At 36.3% G+C, this 20,752-nt stretch overlaps 1 protein-coding gene across 3 annotated transcripts in view; it reads left to right on the top strand.

Moving 5' to 3' along the window:
• The window catches only part of MACROD2 (MACRO domain containing 2), a 2,135,582-nt gene that overhangs the window by 47,720 nt on the left and 2,067,110 nt on the right, over nt 1–20,752 (top strand). The gene's annotated exons all lie outside the window — the stretch shown is intronic.

Consider the following 20,752-nt stretch of genomic DNA (forward strand, 5'->3'; position numbering starts at 1 on the left):
ATTCCAGAAATAAAAATTACAGTGCATGTAGCAGAAGCAGTAGATAATAAAATGGTAGAATAAATTTGTTCTGAGCTGAAAAAAGCTTTAAAATAAAATCTATGATATTTACCTATTTTTGGTAAAATCAAATATTTATAAAACTGCAAAATTTCAAGTATCAAAAGAAAACGAAGTTCCCGGATAGAGAAAACAACAGGCATACCCTAAGAAAGAATCTGATTGGCATTTGATTTTCTTTCTTTTTTTTTTTTTAAATGCTGCACTGGATACTAAGGAACAGTGGAAACATTCCTATAGAATTCTGAGATAGAAGTATTGTTCACAAACACCATGGGTTTTCATCTGGGTCCTGCTGCCCACTGCACAGAAAGCCAGAGGTAATAATTATTGCCAAAGAAGAAGGCTTTAATCTTGTGCTGCAGCTGAGGAGATGGAAGATCAGTCTCAGATCCGTCTCCCTGATGGACTGAAACTAGGGGTTTATATAGCAGGGAAGAGATGTAACAATATGCAAGAAAACAGGAACTAGAGAGGGGCAAGGAAGCAATCATGATGAATGAGGAGTCTGCTGTCTATCTCATTGTCTGGTTGTGGTGATCTGGTGATTTTCAGTTATTTGATACTTTTTTTTTTGGGAGGCCTGAAAGTCATTTCCTTAGGAAGGAACTCAGATAAAACAAATATAAGTTTCAAGCTTTAAGACCGGAAGGATCAGTTTCTATGTTTATTAAAAAAAACACAAAAACCCAAAAGATATCTTTGGGACTATTGAGTCAGTTTCAGTATTATGACCATAAAGTTCTATGTGCAACAAAACTGTTCTTTCAGGATAAAGGCAAAATGTATTCTTTCCAAAGGACTATGAGCCTATAATAAATATATATTTAAAAAAATAAATATAGTATTTGGGAGTACTTAAGCAAAGTGAAATGAATCGGAATGGAGAATTTTCTGGACCAAAAAAGGAAAGATTTATATTAAACATTTGTGAACAAAAACACCAAAACCCAGTCAGTGATATTTAAGGTTAAATACAAAGAATTACTAATAATGTACTTTGAAGTGTAATATAATTTTTGAGAAAATATTGCTGATGTAATGAATGGAACTTAGGAAAGAAATGACAGCTGGGAAATAAAATTCTAGGTGACTTAATACAAGCCGTCCTACAGCAGTTGGGAGTGGAGCAAAGAGGGGAAAGTAAAAGAATACTGTCTATTCGTGGTATACTATGCAAAGAACTTCTGTGCACAGGAATGGATATTTTATACTTCTTGATGTTTATGACAAAATGCAGGCTGAAATACGTGTTGAAAAATTGAGGGGACTTGTTAAAAGAAGGCAAACGGTCCACTCACTCAAACTTCCTCATACCTGATTGACAGGACTAAAAATATTTAATAAAAAAAAAGCAAACAAACAAACAACAACAAGAAAAAAACAGAAAAAAAGTCTATACCAGCATTGGGTATTAAGAAAGGGTGACATTGGTGCAGCAAACTTGGGAGAATTCCCTGATGATAGAAAGTAGATGGACTGAGAGGGGCAGAAGAACAAAACAAGAACAGAGAAAACCATAACTGAAAGTGAAAAGCTCATGAGGTTCAGTGGACCTCAAGGAACTCCAGTTTGAAAGAACTGGAGTGGAGGGGAGGTGGTGATGTGATCATCAAGAGTAATTAATTTAAAAACTGCTTCTAGGCTGGGCGAGATGTCTCACGCTTGTAATTGCGCTACTTTGGGAGGCCAGGGTGGGCAGACCACCTCAGGTCAGGAGTTCAAGACCAGCCTGACCAACGTAGTGAAACCCTGTCTCGAAACCCTGTCTCTACTAAAAAAAAATGCAAAAATTACCTGGGCGTGGTGGCAGGCACCTGTAATCCCAGCTACTCGGGAGGCTGAGGCAGGAGAATCGCTTGAACCCAGGAGGCAGAGGTTACAGTGAGCTGAGACTGTGCCATTGTACTCCAGCCTGGGTTACAAGAGCAAGACTCTGTCTCAAAAACAAAACTAAACAAACAAAAAACAAAAACAAGGCTGGTGCAGTGGCTCACGTCTGTAATCCCAGCACTTTGGGAGGCCGAGATAGGCAGATCACCTGAGGTAAGGAGTTCGATACCAGCCTGGCCAAGGTGTCTCTACTAAAAATATAAAAATTAGCCGGGCGTGTTGGCAGGTGCCTATAATCCCAGTTCTTCAGGAGGCTGAGGCAGGAGAATCGCTTCAACCCAGGAGGTGGAGGTTGCAGTGAACCAAGATTGCACCATTGCACTCCAGCCTGGGCGACAGGAGCAAAACTCTGTCTCAAAAAAAAAAAAAAAAAAAAATCCCCAAACTGCCTGGATTCTTCTCTTCCTCACTTTTCTCACTCATACTTAATGATCAACAGCAGGGTATTTTTCTCAAGAATAGAGTCATGGTTTCTATTCTGCATATGATGATTCTGGAGAAAGCTTCTGGTGTATGTGTTGGGGTTGGAAAGTGCCTGAGAACTCTTTCAAGAACTCATATGGGAAGAAGGAAGGGAAAGATGGCTCTGTATGCGTATAATACATGAAACACTCTGCCCCCGAAAGTAAAGCCTTCTTTATGTTGGCAGTCATGGGGGTTCCAGCCCATAGTCTGCTTTGTGAGCACACACTCTAAAACATGCTGCTTGATATGTTCTGCTCACATTGAGCCTGAAATCTGCTCCCCCATTCAGGGAAGATGGCTTCAGTGACGGACAGACCTGTAGATCTATAGGAGAAACCCAGGCCAGTTAGATAGTTCTGGAACACTGTTCACAAATTTGACCACAAAGGATCACCAGAAAACCAACAATACAAAGCAGAAAGTGAACCAAGGAAAAAACTGACCCCTGGAAAGTGGGAATGGTGTAACAAATACATAGAACTTTAATAACCTCAGAGAGATTTCAGAGGACAAGGTAGCTAAAAACTCAAATCAGGCCATTGTGAAAGAAGCAATAGGTGAAGTTCTCAGAAACTAAACATCTGATTGTTACAATAAAAAAAAAAATTGAAGGACTGAAAATTGAATTTGTGATTTAGAAATAAAGTTGAAGAAATACCCTAGAAGCTAAAGATAAAAAAGATGGAGATAAAAAATATGAACAAGTGTTTAAGTGACATGGGGCATGGAACCAGGTCTTCAGAGGAGACAGGAGGAGGGGAAAAAAGACATAACTGAGCACAATACCTAATGTCCTGGTGTATTACATAAATATTTAAAAGGATGAGTGAGATTGAAATATATTTGTGAAAAGATGGTCAAAATATATTAAGAAGGAAGTTGTGAGAGCAGTATGCACAGTATGATATTTGTGGTTAAAAATTATATGCATGTTCAAATGTGTACAAGAAAGAGTGAAAGAATATGAAACACTAATAATGGTTACCTTTTGAGGAAAGGATGGAGGAATGAGAGAGAAATTCTTTTTAAATACATAATGTTGTTTTGAAAGGAACATATTTTCATTTAAAAAATGAAAACTAAAAGTTACGTTGGAGAGGAAGGCAGGAGAGCAACATGAGGGTAGAAGTGGTTAAATAAGCCATTTAAATTTACACATAGTCTCAAGCCTATAGTTTTCACTATAACCTGTTACTTCTTAGCAATTGTCTCCTTCCCCTGTTATTCTTGGACGCTCACAGAAGTATATTTTCACATACTTCTGTGAACCTTCCCTTTTACCCTAAGTATGGTAGGGGTGGGGTTGTGACTGATAATTTCCTTATTGCACATGGATTTTGTGAGAGATGATACAGATGGGGAGAATTACTTAAAGTAAGGATATCTTTAAATTCTAGGTATGTTAGTTTATTAATAGAGAATAGTATCAACCCATCATCTTTTGTGGAATGAGTCAGCATATAAATAAAATAATGAATGGTAAAGAGAAAAAACAAGGAGAATGATACATTCAAAAGGCATATCCTGGTGGGTATTTTTGAGTTCAGAGTGGGAATTGATTAGTATCAGAATAGTAACATGTAAGTATAATCACAGAGGCTTGTAGTGGTATTCTGGACCACTTGAAAGGCCCATCCTTTTTGTGAGGAGATGGATATGATCCTTGCTTTCACTATGCCACATCTACTATAAACTTCTGAACCCTCCACCATCATTCAGGATGCGTCTCTCATGGTTGAAGAAGTGGTGGAGGATGGCATGGGAGAGAGTGCCTGAGGATCCTTGCCTGGAGCAAGTTATGGAAAGAAAATCTTACAGGTATTCTTCTTGCCTATTTTACTTGGTTGCTATGTTTTTATGGGATAAAATAGTTCTCTTTCTGGGAAGAGTGGGTTGGGAGTGGGAGAGAAGGGACAGATGGGTGAGTTGGGATAGAGCAGTGGTCTTCTTTTCCAAGGGTGGTAGAGGAATTAGAAACAATATTAGTGTCTGTCTTTTTTCTTTTTCTGTTCTCACACAACTTTTCTGTCATCTTCGTAACTAAGTTGTATCAGAGTTCTGGAACTGCAGACTCACATGATAATATGATTAGTTAGGAACATTCAGGTACACAGCATGCTGACATAATAGTATTAGCTACCAATAACTCTTAGAAACCAATGGGAAATGTTTAGATCTGTGAATTGTACTAAATTTTAAATATTTTGAATATATACTTAAAAATCTTATTTGTAACTAACTTGTTGATGATCTCTTCTTTAGTTATGCTAATTGGCTATTTAACCATTTGACACTCTGATTTGCTTCTCAGGTGTGAAGATGTTAACAATGCTGTGTGTTTTAATTAAGTAGTTAATTAACTGGAGCTCCCTAAGTCTTAAGTTCCTGATTTTTCTCTAGAATACCAGAAACTTAAGGGCCAAGAGCTCAGAGAGTGGCTTCCAGGACAGCTCTAGCCCCACTGCAGCTTAAAAAATTGCAAACAGATTTTTTTTTTTTTTTGCAAACTGTATGTCAGGAAATTTCTCAGAGGTTTTCTAGAAATTCTTTTATTTGAAGTTTTAGAAACACTGTCTTCAGTTGTATTGCTGATAATTCATAATTCTGTTGTCTTTTTAAAATGATAATATAAAAAGTATGCATTAGTATGTGGGGAAGTTGTTTTCGAAAACTTAGAGCAGTTGGAACTTAATCCTGTCACAACTCTGTTAAGTGGAAGTAAACAAAGATAAGTCAGCATAAAATTGGTCAAGGTAAAGTAAGTGAAATTAAACCATATAATAGTAGAGTTTTTTTTTTTTCTTCTTTTCTGTTTCCGTGAAAATAAGTAATGTTGCTCTTAAGATAGAATTTTGTATTACTTTCTCCTCTTTTTTTTTTCTAGCTTGGGCTGTAGGAAAAGAGCATTTTATCCCACCTTGTCTTCGGTCCATTTTGAATCAAGAAAGACTCATTGAAGACTCCTTTGAGAAGAGGGTTTTGAAGAAGGAAAAAGAAACACTGTTTGAGAGAAGGCAAACAGACAAAAAGCGTGATAGGTCTAAGAGACTTTCCTAGAGTGAACGTGGAGAACTTAAAAGGGAGTAAATTAAGGAATGACTGAATTTGTGGGTCTTGATGGAAAAACGCTGGTCTTCTTTTAACGTGAAGAAACAGCTGGTGATTCAGTCCTAGGAATTATGTCTCTGCTGTGGGCAGTTACCATAAACTCTTCTCACAATCAGAGCTGCTCTTTGTCCTCCGTTAATGATGGTACTTTTGCTTCTATTTCATCAGTGCTTCCAAGGATGAATGAAAATGTATAGCATCTGCCCAAACCTAAAAAGTACTGTTTATCACAAGAGCTTTGTAAGGTACTTCACTTGCATTTTAAAATTTGTTAGTGCTCAAAACCAACCATTGTGGGTTTTTGTCAATAAATACTAATTTTTCAAGATGAAGTATGGTAATTTCTATTCATATTGTGGTCAGTTTTCTCAATTTTGTTTCCTGTAGATAGCGTGATGGAACTTAGATTTTATTTTTTACGCTTAAATAACTGTGCTTTTTGTGATGCGTAATCATATGATTTTCTCTTTTCCTTGAGATCTTAACAAGCCTTATATTACTGTATATGTCAAAAGTTTTTAAATAGTAAGTATGTTGTAATATTAAGGATATTGATTTTTTTCTATTAAATGTTGAGCTTGGTGTTGGTATAAACCCTGATCCTAAATGGTAAATTAATACTTGGAAATTAAGAGTGTAACTATGTTACATAGAAAGCACCTTGCGAATTGGTTTGTGTGGGTGGTTTTTAAATTTAATTTTTAATTTTTTTAAGTATGTAATCATACTCTTTCAGTATTATCTAAAGCATTTATTGTAATTGGCTGTTTCCTTTTCTGCCTCCCCTACCACATTGAGTGGGGAGATAAAACCAAATGAATATTTGGAATCTAGTGTGACCCACCCAGTATGAAAGCTACCAGGGTGGGAATGATTCCTGGAGAATACTGGGGAAACTTTCAGAGTATGTAACAATTTAGCAAGATGTATAAGGATGATGAGGAATTCCAAAAGCAGGTGGATGGGGGAGCTCCAAGAGGGGAGTTACCAGCTCAGTGCAATTTGTAGCTCATTTACTGTAGCAACATCTTAGAGTAGAAGGCTAGATGGTAGAAGAGAAGGCTGCAGAGATAGCTAGTACACAGTTATGAGAAATTGACTGGAGAATGAGATTTGGCAAGCGCTCCATGTAATGGAGTGAAGATTTGTTTAAAGAAAAAAAGGATGTGATAGAAAAGGGCTGAGTTTTAAACTCCCCAAGTTTAAGAAGGTTTGCAGTTTTTAAACTTCAGTAGTGGCCAGGGAGGGGGCCAGTAGAGTAAAAGAGCATAATGGTGGGGGTTATGCTGGATGCAAGAAATTAGTGTTTCACTAAAGAACGTTCAGTTGTGTTAGATGTCACAGAGAGGTGCAGAAACATAAAAAGTGCAAGGAATCCTTCAGATTTGGTAAAGAGTTGCCACTGGTAAATTTTTCCAGAGCAATTTCAGTGGGGCCAGAAAACTCTGGATTGTGAAGTACTCGGAGATGAGAACATGCAGGCAGTGATTTTATTTTAGAAGAATTATTTACCTGTCTTTGTCTTTCATTTAAAGGCACTTTCTCAAAGCTCAAGTTCCTGACTGAATGATATAATTATTTATAGGCTGCCTATCTGAAAATAGTTCTATATGGGTTAATTTTATTGATATTAGTATGTTGACAGAAGAAAATATAAAGGTTGATATGATTATTTTCAAACTGAGAAGCTGCTGTACCAAAGCTAGTTTATAAAATAAGGTTTTGCATTTATGGACTTACTTATCTACTATGTTACAGTAGTCTTTGTTTTGTGAAACTCCAAGGAAGTATTTTCTACACATTTCAGGTTAGGAAAGAAAAACATGCATTTATTTTGTCTTAAACATGAAATAATGTTTCAGGCATTCTACAGAGTACTTACAAATGGATTAAACACATTGGAGTTCTTTATTTTACCCTAGTTCTTTTTTTTTGGTAACTTCAGTTATTCACAGTCTTTGCAATGCTGCCCTCTAGTGATCGATTTCCAAAAATGTATTAATTAACTTGTAAGCCTGTTATCACAGTCTCTCTCTTTTGACTCTACTGATCCTTTGCCACAGCCTTTGTTTGGTGTTCTCTTTTATTGCTCTTCCATTAGTTATTCTTATTCTCCTTTAATGGCATTAGGGAAAGATCAGAAGCTTCAGGAGCCAAAAATAAATATATATATATATATAGATAGATAGATATTTGAATGTGAATCCTTATAACTTGTCCATTTACCAGTCTGGGCATAGGGCAAATTACCTGTCCAGAGTTCTTACCAGGAATGAATGAGAATGTCTTTGTGTGGCACCTGACACAGACAGCAAAGAGCAGGCATTCAACATATACCAGCTCTCTCTTCCACCCTCTTCTCCCCAACATTGCCTAGAGTAGGGATCAAGTACTGTTTTTTTTTTTTTTTTGAAACTTGCCCCTTCTCCTCTTATATAACATCTCAATTTGTTGTAATTGCCTGTTTACTTGTTTGTGTTCTATAACTTCCAGAGGTCAGGTATCATGTTTGTCTTGTACATATTTGTATCTAGTATTTAGCAGAGTCAGTACACACAGGGTCCTCATTGGATATATGTTTGTTGAATGAGTAAACAAATTAATGGATGCCAGTTTTTAATAGGGACCGCAGACTCTGTTAGTGACATTTCTGTTATTGATTGATTATGCAGATTGTAAATGGGTAATATATGATACAATTAGATTTTACCTATGGCCTTTCATAGAGGTATTTATTTAAGGACTTTTTCAGTTTATTCTATAGTTATTGGTCTTCTCAGGTTTTGGATAATACGATAATTTGTGTTTTCCTTAAGAATTATCAGTTTTATTCAGTTTAAAAAAATTATTAGCAAACACTTATGTATAGAATTTTCTTATAATATTTGACTTCCATATGTGATAAAGCCCTCTTTGTCATTACATTTATGTTATGTCTTGTGTTGTCTCTTTTTAGATTGTAATTAGATTGGAGGTATATATGTATTTTATTGTTTTTTAAAGCACTGGCCCTTACTTTGAATTTTATTCTTCTGCTTGCTAACTGAAAAAATAATTGTACCTATTTTTTGTCTTCCAGGTTTTTCTAACAACTTAGTATTTACATTTTTCTTTTTGTGCAAAAGCTTTTATTACTTTAAATTTGCTTCTAAATTACGATTTGAGTAAATGCCATATAATAGAAGATGCTATTTTTGTTATTTTCTAGATTTTCAATAAAATCTAGCTTCAATTTCCTCATTGATCTAAAAGTTACTTAAGAAGGTATTTAAAAATGATGAAATGTATGTGTTTAAAATACAATTGTTATTTTCTAGTTTTATTTTAATCAGAGAATAAGGAATGTACAGTTTCCAGTTTTTGAGAATTAAATTTTTTTTTGTGATACGTATAAGATCAGTATTTAAAATGTGCCCCAAGCACTGACAAAGAAGGTGAGTCTTCTGTAGGGTATACAGTTCTATATATTGATTTATTCAGATCTCCTCTTTTTTTTATTAGCTTTAGCTATCATGTGTTTATGAGAATTTTATTAAAGTTTTGTATGACTGTTGTGTGTTTGTCGTTTTTCTCATTGTTTTTTAATGTTTTATTGCTACATTATTTGATTCTTAGAAGTTTGTGATTGATATCTTCATAATGTATTTTTTCATCAGTTAAAAATATTCAGTCTTTTCATTAAACATTGCTTATCATGTGGATATCCAAATGGGAAAAACAATGAAACTCGATCTGTGCTTCCCACCATGCACATTGGATTGAAGATCTAAATGTGAAAAGTAAAATAATGAAGCCCCTAGAGGACAGTATCAGAGAATATCTTACATCGTTCTATCAGACTGATAGAAAGTATCAGTACGTTATCATTATCTTGACGTAGGAAAATGTTTCTTAAACAGGACACACAACTCACAGGTATAAAAGGGAAGATTGATAACCTGGATCATTGACAGTTCAAGAACTTCTGTCATCAAAAGTTATCAGTAAGAGAAAAACAAAACAGTAACAGCGGATACTTGTAATATATATATCTGACAAATGGCTTACATCCATACTATGTAAACTCCTACATCAGTATAAAAGACAACCCAGTGGAATAAATGGGAAAGAGACTTGAGCAGTCACTTCAAACTGTAAAGAGATAATGTTAACACTCACCAGAATGGCTAAAATTAAAAATATCGACAATACCAAGTGTTAGCAGAATGTGGAGAGCAATGCAACTCTCTTTTGCTGCTGGTGGGAAAATATAAATTGTGAAAATCACTTCTGAAAACTAGCAACACCTACCAAAGCTGTGGGTATATGTATACGTACATATATCCAGCAACTTTGATAGGAATTATGCAGATACCCACTGAAAGGCAAGCACAGTCATGTTCAAAGTAGCATTATTTGTGTTAGCCAAAACCTGGAAACAAAAATGGCCATCAGCAGTAAAATGGGTAAACCAATTATGGTAGATTTATTTCAGTGCTATATAGTAATGCGTACAGCAATAAAAATGCATGAATTGTGGCCCTATGCAGCAACAAACGTAAATTACACGAACCGATGTTGATCAAAATAAATTAGACACAAATACTTAGTGTGTATGATTTCTTATATAAAATTCAAAAGCAGGCAAAACTAGGAATTTAAAAACTATAAAATTCAAAAGCAGGCAAAACTGTTTATTAGACCTTAGGTTAGTGGCTACTTTTATGGATGAGGGAAGGGATAGGGATTGGGAAGTGGTATTAGGCTTCTAGGTATTAGTAGTGTTCCGTTTCTTGACTTGGGTGGTGGTAACCTGGGTATACTGACCTTGAGATAATTCAATGAGTTGTATAAATTATGATTTGTGAGTTTTTCTGCATGTGTGTATGCTTCAGTATAACTCAAATTACGGTAAGCAAAAATTGCTTTAGTGCGAGGATATTATTAAATAATATTAAAATAACTAGAAATTCAGTGAAACTTAACCACAATTATATTACCTATTGAAAATGTCAGTGAATAATACCCTCTGCTAATCATTTGCCTGTATGTTCTCACATTCAGTCCTACCTCTTCTCTGTCCTCTGTATGGCAGGGTACATTTAGAAAAATACCAAAAAATCATGGAACTTTTTTCTGTTATGTTCTGGTTTTGTTGTTATTTTCATTTGTTGATCATATCTTTGCCCTCCTTTTTTTTTTTTAATAATTTTTTTCCTCAGGGAGTTTTCTCCTATATTGAAAGTCTGACTTCTTTTTTCTTTGACTTTTACTAGAGGAGTTTTATTTTATTTTTCTTTTTTCCTTTTTTTTTTTTTGGAGACGGAGTCTCACTCTGTCACGAGGCTGGAGTGCAGTGGCGTGATCTCGGCTCACTGCAACCTCTGCCTCCCGGGTTCAAGCGATTCTTCTGCCTCAGCCTCCTGAGTAGCTAGGACTACAGGCGCGTGCCACCACACCCAGCGAATTTTGTATTTTTAGTAGAGACGAGGTTTCACCATGTTGGCCAGGATGGTCTTGATCTCTTCACCTCATGATTTGCCTACCTCAGCCTCCCACCATACTGGCATTACAGGCATGAGCCACTGCGCCCAGCCCGTTTTATTCATTTTCAATAATAGTTTAACTGCTGGCTTATTCATTTAGTTTCTCATGCTTCATTGCTGTTACGCAAACTGTTTTCTTTCTAGATGTGTAGAGGGTTAACTTTGATTCTGCTGAAAACTATTTCTAAATTTTTCAAATATTTGAGCCTGTATTTTTTGAATTAACCTATTAAGGATACATTGATCTCCCCAGTTTAAGGTGAAACAATTTAACTTCTCCCATTCTTTTTCCTCTCACCTCTGTCTTTTTAATGATGTAGTTCATGATTCAAATTACACTTTATTTTCAGGTTTTTATTGTTTGCATGTAGTTTAATCTCAAGAGTTAATTGCAGGCATATTCTTTTTTGTAAACATATTTACAATCATTAGTCACTCAAAAATTTATTGAGTACCTACTAAGCACCAGACACTGTTCTAGGCAAATAAGAATATAAATGAAAAAGACAAGATGAGACCCCTGATCTCATCAACTTGTTGATGGTCAATAAATAGGTAAATAAGATGCTTTATATTTTGAAGGTAGTATGATGGGAATAAGTAGGGTGAAGTGATACAGAATGAATGCAGTTCGGATTTAGGCTACATTACGTTGGTCAGAGAAGTCCTTTTTGAAGCAGTGATACATAAGCTGAGACTTGAATTAGATGGGACATGAAAGTGGGTGGAGTGGTTCAGGGAGAGGGGTTAGCCAATGCCATAATGAGATTTCATTTTGTGGAAGAACATTTATTCAACATTACTGATTGAATTTTGTCAGGCATTTGAGATAGTCATGAACAAAACAGGATTTTTGCTTTCAAAGCATTTACATTTTACCTAGAACAGATAAATAGATGAACAAATAATTTCAGAATGTGATAAGTGCTATGAAGAAGATAAAATGCTAGAATGAGGAGAGGGGACCACTTTAGGTAGGATAAGGAGGGAAGCTTTTCTCAGGAGGTGACATTTGAATTAATAATTTGGAAGTCAATAATAGAGCCAGACATATGTAAATCTAGGGAACAGCATTTAGGGTAGTGTTTTCGTTGGGTTGGAACAAAGAGGGTGAAGATAGATTGGATCTTTTAGACCCTTACATGCTTATGATAAGCTTAGAACTTACTCCAAATATGGTGGAAAACTATAGATTATGACTACAGATTCAATTACTATAGCAAAAGACATTTAACTATAGAGCACCAAACAAAATTGAAGTTCCTTTCATATAACTGTCCAAAGCTGGTAGCCGGCTATTTTCCTTCCACAAGGTTGTCTAAAGACCCTGGTTCGCTCTCTCGTAGTCTTTAACCCTCTGATAAGCAGTTACCTGTGTCTATGTGGTCCAAGCCACTTCACCATTTACAGATCCGTGTTTCTAACTTGGGAAAGGGGATGAAAGGCGAGCAACTTACTTTAAGTTAGAGGAGGAAAGGACAAATGTTTTGCCTGTAGGAGTGGAAAACATTACCGGACCTTTTAGCTTTGAGGAACATGTAGTGAATTTTTTTTAAGGCTTCCATTAAAAATGTTGATATTCATAGGGGACACCTAGGTTTCAGTGAAATCAAGAAGGTCAAGGAAACATTCAGAGAATAGACTGAGGAGATAAATGACGTTTCTGATCTCAGAGCAGTGGTTCCAGAAGGCATGCACAGTGAAATCATTTGAGACCTGGGATGGAGGATGGGGGAGATGTAATCTTCTATGTGCTCAGACAGAGAATCTGAATATTTTTGTTAACAGTTTCAGTGCCAGTCCGCTTATGCTATGATGTTATTCCTCTTGGGTTATTGTGACTTATTTATAGATTGGCTTTGTAGTTTCTTTTAACAGTATTTCAGATGTGCATAGGAGTGGTAAAAAAAAAAATGTTGGGCTTTTGTGTATTTTGGCCAGCTGTGAATTCATTGAGTAGTCTTTGTCCCTGAAAATTCAATAGCCTTTGTTTAATTGATTCTAATATTTGAATTAGTTGACAGATTTTAAAATATTCAAGCTTTGTGTCCTTAGGTACCTCATGTCTTAATAATATAGCTACGAAAATATTAACATTTGTAATCCTTATACACTAAACAAAAAAGGTGGGAGTGTATATATAATATAAAGCATGTTACCTTAAAACTATCACACTGATTGTTTTACTAATAATTTATATAAGTATATACACCATGCACACTCACACTGAAAAGCATTACTAAATATGATGGTTTCTCCTTTGAAATGTACTCTGAGATATTTTTGCATGTGGGTACACTATTGATTACATCTTCTATTAATAGAATATTCCACTGAAATAAGTTGGATGCTGGAAAATTCTATTTAAATTTGTTGTTACTTGAGTTGAATGAATTTGTTTAAAGTTCTTTTTAAAATTGCATGAAAATATGTGAAAAAGTTTAAAAATAATCTGTACAGTATTTTGGCAGGATAAGAGAAGAAATAAAATTTCTTTGAAAAAAATGAGTTTTGGTAAATGTTTCTCCTTCAGGACTGCTGCTTCTAAGACAGGTTGGTGGTTGTGCATATATTTATGGTTTCACATATCAGTATTCAAAGTCTGATCATAATCATGTAAAAATCATTGAAGGAAAAGGTTGCAAGGGTGCTGGCCCAGAGTTTTAGGAAGGTATGTGCCTAAGTACTCTAGGACAGATGTGTATTTTCACTAAATATCTTAGAGGTGGTTATTTCATAATTTTCCTTAAATTCTGTGGATTGATGACCTCAAAAATAATGATATATAAATATAGTTACAGAATTTAGTATTACCAGCATATTAAGCGTAGCTGTAGTTATATAATTCCATGTTTGTGTAAACATGGAGAAGCTCATGAAGACACATTGAGTTAGTAAGCTGATAGCTTTTACTTTCTGTGAATGCATGCATAGTTTGTAAAAGTCTGTTGGGCTTCCGATATTATAAAATTATGTTAGTGAACTTATATATAAAATAATTTGAGGAGTGGTCCTCCAACTTTAATGTGTTTAAGAATGATCTTAAAACTTGCTAAATGCTGATATCTTGGCCCTTGTTCCAAGAGCTTTGCTTGGTTCTGTGGAACACACTTGAAACTATTTTAGAGATTAAAGAATAAAAAAATAGAAGCTTTGAAGATTAGTGATTTGTGAAGCAGGAAATTAAAATAGCATGCCTAAGTCATTAACATTTCTGCATAGAAATTTGCATTAGTTTGATATAAGCCTTTCTATTATTGTTCACTAAAATATTTTAAGTGATTGACTTTGAAAGCATCCTTTGTATTAGTTTCTTTGTTCCCTTCTTTCCTGCCATGCTCCCTTCAGTCTTCCTTTGCTTTCTTTAGTAAATGTTTGAGTGTTTACCATGTGTCAGTCATTGTGCTAGGTATCTGGAAGGACTCAAGTATGCAAAACACATGGATCTAGCCTAGAAGTTCTCATTTCAGAGATTGAGCGTCATTTATGAAACAAGTGATAATTGTATAACATGGAATGACACAGTCGTTCAGAGTAGTGAGAAATTCACAAAACAACTTTGTAGTAGCTCCTAAAAGATGAATAGGAGTTTCTGAAGGGGACAGAAGGGAAATGGCATTCCAGTTAGAACAATATTTGCGAAGACCAGAAGCATTAAAGAGACATTTCAATGAGATCAGGGTGGTGGATAAGTTGTAGAAAAGAAGGCTATAAAATAGGTTAGGGCCAGAGACTTTTATCTTTTAATTTATTTTACTGTTTAACTTATGCCAGGGGAGTTGCAGTGAATGTCAAGAGGAGAAAAAAAGATATTTCAAAAGTAGAATTGGCAGGATTTAGGGACTAGTTGGATATGACTTACAGTCTAAAGTTAGAGGAGTTAAGGGCGACTAATTGGAATAGTTAAGGAAAATGTAGAATCTAATGAAATCTAACTCTTTAATTTTCAGTTGTATTTGGATAAACAAGGACCTTTAAATCTGATAGCTTCTTTTCAGGGCTTTTTCTTCCTGAAGTCATCTTAGCATATGGACATTACCTCTTATAGTCTGAAGCCATGTTTATTTGTTTTTCCCTCAGCCCTACAAGTAACACTGTATGATCTTGCAGTCTTCCTCAAAAGCCTGTGTGTGACTCAGTCATTCTACTTTAGGAATTGAAACCAAAGAAGTGATCAGAGATGTGTTCAAAGATATACATAAATAGGTCTTTATATTATAGTGTTTTTAATGATTAAAAAATGGGACATGACTTAAATGGTTTTCAAAAGAGGAATTGATTCAATTTTTGTGTATCTATGTGCTGAATGGGTAAGTTAGGGAAAAGCTGGGCTATTGTAACAAAGATTTACTAATGATTCCATGGTTTAATTTAAAAAGATTGAAATTTCATTTCTTTATGGGGAATGTTTCAGGTCAATTAGAAGTTCTATTTCTGTGGTCATTCAGGGACATAGGCTCTATCCATCTTATTTCTCTACCACCTTGTGGGGCATTGATGATCTGTGCTCAGTTTTAGGCACGTCCATATTCTGGCTTTATTGAAACTGTTCTTGTCATGGTTGCCAGCAATGGCACAGGTTCAGTATCTCTAATCCGAAAATTCAAAGTCTGAATGCTCCAAAATATGAAACTTTTTGAGGGGTGATGTGACACCACGAGTAAAAATTATACATGTAAGTACTCAACATAAACTTTGTTTTGTGCACAAATTATTAAAAATACTGTATAAGATGTATGTGAAACATAAATGAATTTTGTGTTTAGACTTAGGTTCCATCCCAATATTATGTGTATGCAAATATTTCAAAATCTGAAAATTTTGAAATCCAAAACATTTCTGGTCCCAAGCTTTTTTTTTTTTTTTGAGACAGAGTCTCACTCTGTGGCCCAGGCTGCAGTGCTGTGGCATGATCTTGACTCACTGCAGCCTTGACCTCCCAGGGTCAGGTGATCCTCCCACCTCAGCTACCTGAGTAGCTGAAACTAAGTTGTGTATCACCACACCCGGCTAATTTTTGTGTATTTTGTGGAGACGGGATTTCATCATGTTGGCCAGGTTGGTCTCAAACTCCTGGACTCAGGTGATCTTCCCACCTCAGCCTCCCGAAGTCTTGGAATTATAAGCATGAGCCACCGAACCTGCCCTGTTGGAAGCAGTTTGAATAAGGAATACTCAACCTGTAATTAATACATAAAATAGGACATTTCAGTCCTTCTGTTGCTTCACTGTGATACTTGAAACTGCTGGCCAACTTTCTCCTCCATGGGCTTCTGCTGGTTTCTCTTCTGTCCCTCTAAGTATTTGTTCACTATGTCTTTTTCATGTTCTTTTCCTTTGCCCTTCCTATAAAGATTGGTGTTCTCCAGTGTTCTGTCTTTGGTCCATTTTCATTTACATGTGTACCTATGCTGATCTCACCCAGGGCCACTACCACATGATGGTGTCTCCTAAATCTACATCTCTAGCCTGAAAACCTTTGTTTTGAGTATCAAGACATGTACCTGAGTACTCTGCAGGAAATTAATATTTAACATATCCAAGACTGACTTAATTATCTTTTTTCCTAGGCTGGCTCTCGCACTTGCATTACCTTTCATAGCCACCTAGAAACCAGAGTCAACCTCAGCAATTTCTTGTCCTCCCTTTCCAGTGAGACCTCAACACTTTGTTAAATATGCCTCTTGAATATTATTGCTGACATTTTCATTTTTGTATCTCCATTGCCACAGTCTTAGTTCAGGCCAAGATTATTTTAAGAGCTTCCTCAGGGCTCTGTGTTTCCATTTAGGCTCCCTTTCAATCCTACTTACTGGTTAAATGGGTCAGTGATTTTCTTCTATTGGTATTTGGTGGGCAGCAGCTGTAGTTTTAAATTGCATGGTATCTGGCCCAGTGCTGAGTGCAATTCAGCTGTTAATATAGTAATAAATGAAGAACATTTGTGAATAAAGAGAAGACTAGTAATGAAGTAATTATTACCATAATATTCAAAGAAATCTGGAAGAAAATTAGAAACTACTTTGACATTGGTAGGAAAAAAGTGCTACAGCTAAAGAAAATGATTTTGATATTTTAATGTTTAACTTTACACACAATCTGAATCATAGAACCAAAGACATTTGTTGCAGAGATTAGCATTATTTAAGGAAAGCAAGAACAAAGTGTTCCTGAACTCAGTGTGTCAGTTCAACTTCTGTACCTTTGAATTTGGCTGGACTCCTGTGGGCCCTACCAAGGCTGCACCTAACAGAAAGCTATAGACTGCCATTCCTGTTCTGGTCAGTTAACTTAGATTCCTTGTGTGTGGACCTCTGACACACCTGTTTCATTCTCCCTCTTGGTGTTAGCACTCCTCACATCTGATCTCTGGTGATCCTTCACACTCTGTGTCACAATTTGACTCTTGTATAACTCTGCAGTCCTTAACTGTATTTGCTCAACTACTTTTTTAGTGTCTTCTGAGCTTCAAGTAAGAAGCTTTCTTCTTTGTTTCATGCTTCTTGGTTGAGTCATCTCTGGTTTACCTGGCAGGAGAAAGGAGTATTTGGGCATAATTAGTGTTTTTACGAAGTATGTATAGAGTATTGTGCTGGCTGGTATATATGGCACAAATAAGTGATTCTGCCCCAACTCTCAGATTAGTAATAATTCTCCTCCTGCCAGTTGACGTTTATTGTGCTTTTACTATGTCTAGGGCACTTTCTTACATGCTTTGGTATGTCTTAATCCATTTAATTCTCACAACAATGCTGTGAGAGAGGTACTATCCCCATAAGTGGGGAAACTGAGGCCTAGAAGGGTTATATTTGACCAGTACCACAGAGCTAGTAAGCAACAGAGTTGAGATTCATATCTAGGCATAATGCTTCCAGAATCTGTTGCCTCCGTTTTTTACTGACTCTTGGAAGAGAGGTTAATATGGTACATGCATAGCTATAACATAAACAGATGCTCTTTTAAATAACATTAAATTATAAGACAACATGCAAAATATGTGAGTCATATGTGGAGGGAAAGGAATATTGGACTGCCATCAACTAGTTCTGTGACCTTGGGCAAGCAACATAACCTCTCAGTACTTTAGTTTCGTTATCCATAGAGTTCAAAGGTGTTTTTCAAAAGTTCTGTGGAATTGCATTTTTTTTTCTTTTCACTAATTTAGGCTTGATTTCCTTGTTGTGTTTAGATTTAGGTATCTACTGCAGATTAAATTACATCTTTTGAAAATTTTGATTTTCCACTTAGGTTATACCAGTGAGTTAGTTATAACTTTGTATGTGATATTGTAGAGAAGTCCATTATTTGTGCTTTATTATGTGAATTTGGACTCGTGTAAAACAAACCAGGTCCTCTTAAGAATAAACACATTCTGTCATCAGTCAATTCTCTGTTTACTGGGCATGTACAATATATATTACTTTCTGCTAGATCCTGTAAAATCTTGGTATGTTAGTCAATATGTTAGTCAATATTTGGTTCTGGACTCAAGAATTCTTACAGAAATGTTCACTGTTTGGTATTTTGATACATAGTCTTGAAAGTCTGTCCGGCCGGGCGCAGTGTCTCACGCCTGTAATCCCAGCACTTTGGGAGGCCGAGGAGGGTGAATCACAAGGTCAGGAGATCGAGATCATCCTGGCTAACACGGTGAAACTCCATGTCTACTAAAAATGCAAAAAATTAGCCGGGCGTGGCGGTGGGCACCTGTAGTCCCAGCTACTTGGGAGGCTGAGGCAGGAGAATGGCGGGAACCCGGGAGGCGGAGCTTGCAGTGAGCCGAGATCGCGCCACTGTACTCCAGACTGGGTGACTGAGCAAGACTCTGTCTCAAAAAAAAATAAAAAAAAAGAAGAATGTCCATTTCTGTGAAATGGCAAAATATCAAAATGACAACATTTTAAAACATTTTATTTTTGTGTCAGAGTAGAGACGCTGATTTCAAATTTCAAAATTTTACCCAAGACCCACAGTAAGAAACATTATGACCTATAAATGTGTGTCTAATGTACATGTAACTGAGACAAATTTTTCATGAAATATTTATTTACTGCATGTGACTCACTGTAACACTTCAGTTCTAGTCCATATTATTTTGTGCAAATGTTGGTTGCAGTCTTGATAGAATTAATTTCATAAGTTCTAAAGCTCTTAACTGACAGGCTGAAAATCCTACACTTGACTGATAAGGCAAAATTATGAATGCTGCTGTTTTACTTATTTATTTATTTTTGAGAGTCTTGCTCTGTCTCCCAGGCTGGAGTGCAGTGGCGCCATCTCGGCTCACTGCAAGCTTGGCCTCCCGGGTTCACGCCATTCTCCTGCCTCAGCCTCCGGAGTAGCTGGGACTACAGGCGCCTGTCACCACGCCCGGCTAAGTTTTTGTATTTTTAGTAGAGACAGGGTTTCACGGTGTTAGCCAGGATGGTCTCGATCTCCTGACCTCGTGATCCGTCCGCCTCGGCCTCCCAAAGTGTTGTGATTACAGGCGTGAGCCACTGCGCTGGCCTGATTTTTTAGTTTAATTGTCTTTCTTTCTTTTTTCTTTTTTTTTTGAGACAAAGTCTTGCTCTGTTTCCAGGCTGGGGTGCAGTAGCACAATCTCTGCTCACTGCAACCTCTGCCTCCCTGGTTCAAGTGATTCTCCTGCCTCAGCCTCCCGAGTAGCTGGGACTATAGGTGTGCGCCACCATGCCCAGCTAAGTTTTGTATTTTTAGTAGAGACGGGGTTTCACATGTTGGCCAGGATGGTCTGGATATCTTGACCTCATGATCTGCCTGCCTGGGCCTCTCAAAGTGCTGGGATTACAGACGTGAGCCACTGCACCCCGCATAAAAAAAAAAAATTTTTTTTTTTGAATGAGCATTTATTTCTCTGTTTATAAATGAGGATTTCATACATTTTAGTAAAAGGGCAGAAATGTGCTTCTGCTTTTCTTTGAAGTATAACCTTTTGAACTTTATTTTTACACAAGATTACTTGAAGAATTAGGTTGCATTATTATATAAGCTTTAGACTGAGTCATACTGTGTATTCATATCACAATTTTTTAACTAAATTGTTGTTTAGCAGATTATAACAGTAGGATAAAATGCACATTTTTAATGCCTAAGCTCCCATCCCAAACATCTTCACAGATAGTCTCATTAAAATTAAAAAATCTTGTGAGAGTGAAATGTGTCCTTATTTAAAGAACTCCTGGATCTGTTTTTACCCTTGTGAGGCCGATTCTTATGAGGCAGTTTTGCACAGTGATTCAGCATATGGGTTCTAGAATCAGACTTCCAGTGTTCAAATCTTAGCGCTGTCACTTGTAAGACCATGGCCTAGCTAGTTGATTGATCTCTCTGTGTCTCAGTTTTCTTGAGTTACCTCAAGAGGGTGGTTATAACCATTCAAAATATTAACATAGAGAAACAGGATATATAAAATCTATAAAGCTCAACTTTATTTTAGGAAAGGGTAGAATTAGGATGTCTACAGATGGCTCCATTGTTCGTTCTTAAAGATATAATGCTGAACTCTCTGATGCGCATGCTTTTTCTCTTGTGTGCTCATCCTTCCAATTCAACAGCTCACTTATTTAATTGTCCTACGATTTAATTCCCCTGCCTCTCTTCTTAACTCCAACTTGGATAAAAATCTTAGCAACAGCTTCCTTGGATAAAAATCTTAGCAACAGATTATCCTCCCACACCCC

Source organism: Colobus angolensis, unplaced genomic scaffold (assembly GCF_000951035.1).
Source record: "Colobus angolensis palliatus isolate OR3802 unplaced genomic scaffold, Cang.pa_1.0 Scaffold117, whole genome shotgun sequence".
NCBI classification, from domain to species: Eukaryota; Metazoa; Chordata; class Mammalia; order Primates; family Cercopithecidae; genus Colobus; species Colobus angolensis.